Genomic DNA, 8,593 nt, shown 5'->3' on the forward strand with positions numbered 1-8,593 from the left:
TAGATTCCAGTAAAGCATTAATTAATGCCTGATTTTAAAATTAGTTAACTGGACTTGTAGCCATTATTTTGTGCCCATGGTTGGACACAGCACAATCGAGCCCGATTAAATCGTTATACCTAGGATTTCTGTCGGCTAATGTGTGGTCACTCAGGTTTTGAAAATGGACCGACAGTCGGCCGACAACTCGTGTCGTGTGAGCTGGACATTACACCAAGGAAATGAGGAAGGGAGGGTCAGTGGAGAGCACCGGAGCTGAGCCTTTTTTCATTCAGTGTCATCAAGAGGAAGAAAAAAGACAGGAAGAGGCGATAAAGCCGATAATTAAAATGACGTTGATAGGTTTAATTTATCGTGCGATTCATTGATTTATCGTTTATCACGACAGGCCTATGTATAACTGTAAGTAGAAGTGAAATTATACTTTTAGAAAAGGTTTGTCAAATGAAAATCTGTCAAGTGGTATGCATTTGCATTCTGACCCCTGTCTCCAGAAGTAACCTAATTCATAAATAGTTACTTTTGTGAAATTTTAATCTTGTGTGACGCCCTCAGACGTTTGTTAGAGAACATTAGTGAACAAACAGCATCATGAAGACCAAGGAACACATCATGGGCTGTTGTTCAACCATTTTAAATCATTGCTAAGTTATAAAATAATATCCCAAATTTACAACATCTCATAATCATGATCAGTCCACCATCTGAAAATGGAAAACATATGGAATAACTGCAAACCTAGGAGGCCAGAGGGAGCCACAAAGATCCTTAGCTTAGACGAGAGAATAGGTCAATAGGACAATTAAGTGCCCAACTCTGACCTTTATTAAAAGTGACCAAAATAAAGCCATTGTTGAAAGAAAAATACAAGGAGTACAATTTTCTTGCAGTATCATGCTGAGAGGGTACTTTCTGCAACAGTACCAGAGAGGCTACTCAGAGAAAATGAATAGAGCTAAATATAATAATAGAAAAAAAGATGTTAGAGGCCATAAATGACTTGAGATGGAGGTTCAGCTTCCAGACAGAGTTATAATGGTTGTAGATGAAAGCATGTTCATGTGTTTCAACGACCCAATCAAAGTTCTGTCTTAATCTGTGGCAGGTTTTTATAAGTGGATGTCTATAGGTGGTTAGGGTTAGGTACATTTTAAATTTGTGGTTAATGTGTCAAAACATAAAAAAAAACTGTGGGTATGAATACTTAAGTTTCATGGCTTCTACTTTTCCAAGTTTGATGGAAATGGCAACTTGAATGAAGCTTCTTTAAAATCAATCATCAGATGAGGTTCACTCTGTGACTCCATGCTTGTGTGTGTGCGTGTCTGTGTGTGTTTTTGAGGATTAGACCCAGTTCTCCATATGCAATAAAAAAAACCACCTCACATATTTAATATAAACTGGATTAGCTGGTATTAGTTGGGTTTTATTGTTCACACTGGCAATTAAATTGGCTCAGTGTGCTAACTTGGCATGCCTACCCAATGTTCACTCAACTGACTGTGACACATGTTTCCTATTGCATTTTCCCATTTTGTATCTGATGTTAAACACAAGACATCATACTGCATGGATTGTTTCATGTCACATTTTTCCTTGGATTTAGAAATAGTTGTGATTTAACTCCTCTGTAATGTCTACAAATCAGTAGGCGTCCTGTTTAACAGAGCACGATGGAAGGAATGCAGGAATGTATGTCTGAAAAATAAAACTTTGAGTCAGTTAACGAATGGAGAATGTTTTTTTTAAGTTAATAAAAAAACATTATAAGGTGAAATTATTTCTGCAGTTAATGGCTCAAAATCTGACAATAACTAAAAATATTCATACCTCCTCAGCTTTTTCATATTTTGCCATGTTACGACAAACTTCGATATAATTAATCTGGGTTTTATGAGACAGACTGACACAGTGTCGTGTTTACTTGTGAAGAGGGAAGAAAATGCATGGTTTTCACAAATTTTACAAAGAAATTGGAAAGGGGCGGCTTACATTAATATTCAGCCTACGACTCAATACTTTGTGAAATGAAGTGCCTGTAAGAAATTGCACATCTAAATAATTTAGCTTTTTCTTCTTTGTAAAATAACTCTAGCTCCGTCAGATTGAATGGACAACATGTGCAAACAGTAATTTCTCCAATTGGTTGAAGGTCAGGGTGCTTTGGACTTCTAATTTTGTTGTTTTAGCAAAATTTCCTTCTTCCCACTCTTCCATTAATCCCAGACCAGTCAGTTCAGGTGGATGGCCATCTTGCGTTCAGCTATGCTGCTCTCTATGTTCTGTTATGTTCTCTATAGCAAACCCCTGTGGCCTTAACACAACAACTGGATTTAGCTGGAATTGAAGTCGACTGGTTGCACTTAGTATTTAGGCTTATTAGGGAAATTGAGCTAAACCAAAATGCACACCACATTATATGTATACATGTAAAAATATATATTTATTTCAGATCCACATCACAATTATACAGACATTTGTTCTGATTTATCACAGTAAAGTTACACTTTACTGTGATAAGAAAATAAGAAAAAGTTCAACAATGCTGTCACAGCACAGTGTAGGAGTCAGAATCTACCAGATTTTTACACTGCTGTTTATACAGTCACTTTCCTCTTTAAATTATGAAACAGACTTCCTTTAACTCCACTCTAGTGTGCACAAACCAGTGGGAGTCTGTTTAATTGGATGAGGTAGGACAAATTAGAAAAACATTTAGAGCTGACGTCTAAAACTCAAAGTTTGTGCCAGCTAGCTGATTCGGAAGGCTTCTCGTGCCAGTAGATGTTATTTGTTAAATCATTTGGGCATTTAATGAGTCAAAACATGCCATGAATGCCATTTATAAATGGAGAACACACACAGTTCACTTCATAACATAACAGCTTTCTACATGTTTCAATTTGTGACATGGCGCAGATGCTGGTCGCACTTAGCGGGGGCCCTTTCAAACAGGATTTCAGAAAATCATTTTCATAACCCATTCCAAAGGCTTTGCCATTATTTTTCATAAAAGCATTCCAAGCTGAGATGCATGCAAATGCAAAGTAAACATAAAAATGTAGAAAATTATTATAGGAATGTTGTGTCCGTGTTTTTTCTGTGTGTAAATGTTGCAGGTGGAGCATGCTCACTGCTGAGCATCTAAACGCATGAACACGTAATTTTAGACTAATTGGTTTTAAGTAGGAATTGGGAACGATCATAGATTGTTTATGGTGTTTATTTGGGATTCACTTTTCTAATCACATAAAGAAACAATCCCTCTGGATCTTTTGAAGAGGTGATTAGAAACAATAAACTTCAGCATGTTGAGGTATTGAAATGGAAAAGGAGGAAGGAAGGTTAAAAAGTCAGAAAAGAGGTGTTTAACTCGAGCTGGATGTTTGCAAAGACGCAGGCAGAGAGTGCGAGAGTTGCACTGCTGTGCTGGGAGATGCTGACCCGCTGCCTATTTAAAGCCTTTCCATAACTTCTGCTCTGTCCAACTGGTTTTAACGTCTCTCCATCATTCTCTCTCTATGTGTGTGTCTGAGCTGTCTGTCTTTCTCGCGTTTCCACAGGCCCTTTAGGTAAGGTGAGGCTCTGGGGGATGCGTGTTGCTCTGGAGGTAAAAGGTAAAAAGCAGCTGGAGGGGCTTATGCAGCACAGGAGCACTAGGAAGGATTATCATTAATTCCACACATAATAAGACACTTGACTTTGGAGACTAATACTCATGCACACACATATATACAGGAGGGTGAAGGTGCACCTAGAAGGGGGCCAGAGGCTCATTTTAAGTGGAGTTGTCGAGGGCCAGACCTCGCCCCGGGAATGAAGGTTGGAGGAAGGGGCGCAAGGAAATGGTCCAAGTAAAAAGATTCACTGTCCTCTTTTATTTTGCAAATAACTGAAGGATTAAGAGGATTGGGGGGGAAACACACTACTGTTAAGCTTACTTGTCTGGATTTCTCTGTCTGCCTTTTCACCTGCTTGAAATGCATGACCACAAGTTTATCTGTCAACCTGCCTGTCTGATTTGTATTTATATTTAGCTCTGACCTGAAGGTGAAGAAACGCATGTTTGTCACTAATGATATCTTTGGATTTAATGGTAGACAAACTAAAGGAATACAGATGTTTATTTTACTGATTTATTATTTTAACTGAAGAGGAGCTCAGTTTATGGATGCACAAACAAATCTTCTGGTGATCAGAATCCATAGATTGTCACTTTAATTGGACCTGACCGGTGACCAGTTAGCTGGAAATCCAATCTATTCCAAACAGTCAATTCCAGATTGAATTTCCTCATTGACCAGATTACAGTACAGTCACTCAGAAGTCATCAAGCTAATGTTGTGTAGGAGTCAGATGATGGAATTAGCAACCTTGTTTTTTCAGAGCATAGACACATAATATAATATACATGGCTTAGTCAGGCCATCCCATAGTCTTATTTACATCCTTTTGACAATTTGGATGTATTCTTGGACTTTCTGTGGTAAAAAATTTAACTTCTCATGATATTTATCTATCTATTTATTTATTTATTTATTTATTCATTTAATTGTTTTAACCAGGAGATTAAGAGTCTCTTTCTCAAGGGAGATCTGACAGGATCCTGAAAATCGCTGATGATGTTTTAAAGCATTAAACCTGACCCCACTCTTAACTCTGATGTACAAAACTGGATACCACAGATTCCACCGTGTCACTTTTTTGTGTAATAAATAGCATCAGCTGGTCACGGTTTTTATAAGTATATCATAAAAGATTTAGGGGTCAGAACAAAACACTAAGCTCTCCAGTGTCACTGGCTTTGTACCGATTGTGTTGTTGTGGAACGATGTTAAGACTAAAACGCCACCTCCGCTCTGTAATTCCAATATTTTCTGACAGCTGTAATATTTACATCCACGGGAAAATTTAATTTTCATCTGATATTGCCATTGCTCGCAGACTTCTCATAAATCCAGACAGCTGTCTTTTGATTTAACGGCATGTGTCTGGGGTTTATAATGCATTTACAGGCCTTCAGTGGGGCTTACAGCAAACAAGAGAATAGCAATGAAATTCTGTCTCTCTTTATCTACCAGCTTGTAAGCGTACCGTTGTGCTTTTTATTGGTTAGAGCAGGTCAAGACCGTTGGAAACTATCACAAATCATCCCTCTTGTTGTGTCAACATAAAGGAGACCTGACCTTTCAGGTATGTACTTAGAAAATAGATCAAATTATTACCAAAAACAACATGCATGATGCTATATGTCACCGAAATGCTGAAAAATACAGAGCATTCATGATGCAGTCAGTAGCTTCAGTTCCTTACGTCACATCACTTCATGGGTTAACTTAATGTTGGTTCAAATGAAGCTTAGGTGAAAACATTTTTGTTTAGCTCAATTTAAGCCACAGTATATGAGACCAATGACTATGAGACATGTTGGGGATAAAGCGTTAGAAGTCAGGTCAGAGATAATGTTTAAAACAAGGTTAGTTTATGAAACAACCCACTTTTAAAAAAAAAAAATCTCATGTAACACTGTTCAGTCAGTCTTTTGAAAATGGAAAGAGTGGGACAGCTGCAAGCCTACCTAGACATGATGTCACCTATGACAGTCTGAGCAAGGAGAGCATTAGAAGCAGCTTAGAAGTTACCCATGGTAACTTTGAAGGAGTTGTACAGAACCACAGCTCAGGTGGGGCAATCTGCTGATACAACGACTATTAGAAGAAAGATGTGAAAGAAAGTGCTCTAGTCAGATGAGAGCCAAGTTGTGCCAGAAAACTGACACTGCACCCGAACACACCATCCCCTTATGGTTCAATACTGTCCATTCAGGGGGGTCTGAATACAAAACGCACGCCGCTCTTTTTGCGATTTGTTTTGTTGCTACATCAAAATTAGACTCCAATTGTTGTTAATCTATCACACAATCTCTTTATGTATGCCTAAAACATCCTGAAGTCCAGTGACTGCAAATAATTTCTTGGAACTGCATAAATGTGAGAAAAATGATCATATTAAAATATCTTTTTTCCAAGAGTGCAAATTGACCTGAATTACAAAGTGTTCTTTTTTTTCTTTTAAAGGCATTATTGTTTGGAAAAGGGTCTTCACATTTACACACCATTTATTTTTCTGCACTGTAATTCAATCTCTCTACCCAATCATTCTACTTTCTACCACATACATTAGTATGGACCTTGAGCCTACTTACTTTCTCTTTCTCTCTGTCTCTGGAAGAGAACAAAGTTTACAGGGCTAGGCAGGCCTAATCTAACCCACATGTCAATAGTGCAGTGCCATTCTTTCCTCTGCAGTAATGACTCTTAAACTCTTACGAGTGTGCATGTGTGTGTGTGTGTGTGTGTGTGTGTGTTTCTGTGGGAACACCAGGCCTGGCAGAAGAAACTCCATCTCAGTCTGGGCCAACAATGAGACACAGCAGGGAGGAAACGGAGGAAAGTACAGTTTCTTGCTTAAAATCAGTGATGATTTACACACACCCACTTCTATACAGACGTACAAACCGAAGCCCATCCATGCACAGATGTTTCAGCTAATTGATTGCAATCGGTTGCACTGCAGACTCTTTGCTCGAGATTGGCTCTAAGTGTGTGGTGTGTTTTCTGGCTGCCTTTAACAGACCACACAGCGGTGCCTCCCCCAGTTCCCCAACAATGCAAATAACATTTCATCAAGAATTCAGCCGCATGGAACCGCAGTGAGCTGTTTCAAGAGGTCACAGATTTGTTTTTTAGTGTGATGCTTTTTGTCGTCTGCCAAGCGATGCAGAGAACGCGCGTGTGACTCGGAGAAAAAACATTGCACACTACGAATGGGAAATGTCTGTCAATGAGAGTGAGTGACAGTTTCGACTGATGGACTGCATGTGTAGGGGAGGAGCTAAGACTGGCCATGTCTTTTCACGCATTCACGTTTTTTCTGTTTACCAGCAAAAGATCAAGGAAGGAGCACTGGAGGCTAAGATGGGGTATCTTTTTGTACTTGTTTGATTTATTGAGGTTTTTCTTTTAGTTTGACCAGAGGAAGTGATAAAAAGAAGGGAGATTAGTCCTGCCCTTTATGGGTCACATTTATACATGTATAGATTCCATGTGTGTGTGTGTGTGTGTGTCTGTGTGTGTGTGTGTGTGTGTGTAGCAAGTGCTTTATATGTTCATACAGCTGTTGAGGAGACATCCTTTGTAGGGCTTTGGCAACTCGGTAAGGGTCCACATTCCCTTTTGACTCCAAGACGTATTTGCAGTGAATATAAATGTTTAAAAGCGTGCGCATGAGTTTCTGCTGACAAGTTTTAATATTCGTCAGTCCATCCTGTCACCACCTCGTAACTCTTGGGCGGGCTATCGTGAAAAGGAGAACAGTTGGAAGTTCAGGATTTACATACAGCATTTAAAAAGACCCTACCCTTTTTCATACACTGTCTGAGATTAGATCAGATCAAACCTTTCCAGTTTTAGGCCATTAGGATCTCCAAAAATTATCTACATTTCCTAAATGCCATTACTGTTTTATAAAACAGAATTTTACATACACTGAGATGAACATGCCTTTAAACAGCTTAGGGCAGCATCTGAAACACACTGCTTCCTTAAGTGATATAATGAAACAAATCAAAGAAATCAGCTAAGCTCTTAGGAAAAAATATGACTGCATGTCTGGTTCATTCATCTTTTCAAACAATTTGACTAACTGTTAGAATTACTATATAACAATCTTATTTTTTTATTTTTTATTTTTACAATTTCTTGCTGAAAAATGTTATTTTCTTGGCATCAAAACATCAACGTCAATGAACGATCAATTCACATTATAGAGGAAATAGTTGTTTTAGGTTGATAAATGTTATAATTCATAAGAGTCAGTGGAGGAAACGGTTTCCAGAGACAAGTCAGGCTCCTGTACAAGTTTGGTCAGGCTGTTTGTATGGATAAACAGAGGGAGCCAGAAAGTGCATGTTTTTAAAATATAAAATGTTAAATTCACATGTCTGAAAAAGGTTAAGATTTCAGCTAATCAAACATTTTTTTCACTTCTCACCACCTACAGTGTAACCTACAAATATAAACTGCATAAAGCAGAGGAGGGACATTTGTTTGTTTTTTTGTGTGTGTGTGTGTGTGTGTGTGTGTGTGTGTGTGTGTGTGTGTGTGTGTGTGTGTGTGTGTGTGTGTGTGTGTAAATTCGTGAGCATTTCAGACCTTGCTGATTGCAGTGACTTTCCCGTGTCCTTTACTGTCTTTTCATGGAGTGATGAATGAGTGAGGGGAGAATCAGGGGTGTGTGGCATCTGCCGGTGACACACAGACTGAATCAGACGCGACCAAAGCTGTGACTGGCCGATTCTTCTTGCTTGAGATTTAAAATTCTGGAAGCAGTTTCACTTAAACTATATTTGATTCTCTTAATTTAAACAATTGAAAATACATACATGTAAGTTTATGTTATTTGAGCTACGAGAAATCACATAAAACGTGAAACTACAGCACCCTGCTTATATAAAAAGAAATAGGTGACACCTCTTAACTTTTTTAATATTTTGTAATGTTTCAAACACACACTTCAGCATTTTCTCTTGGGG

This window comes from Poecilia latipinna, unplaced genomic scaffold (assembly GCF_001443285.1).
Source record: "Poecilia latipinna isolate Pla-1442-1.1 unplaced genomic scaffold, P_latipinna-1.0 Scaffold237, whole genome shotgun sequence".
Classification (NCBI taxonomy): Eukaryota; Metazoa; Chordata; class Actinopteri; order Cyprinodontiformes; family Poeciliidae; genus Poecilia; species Poecilia latipinna.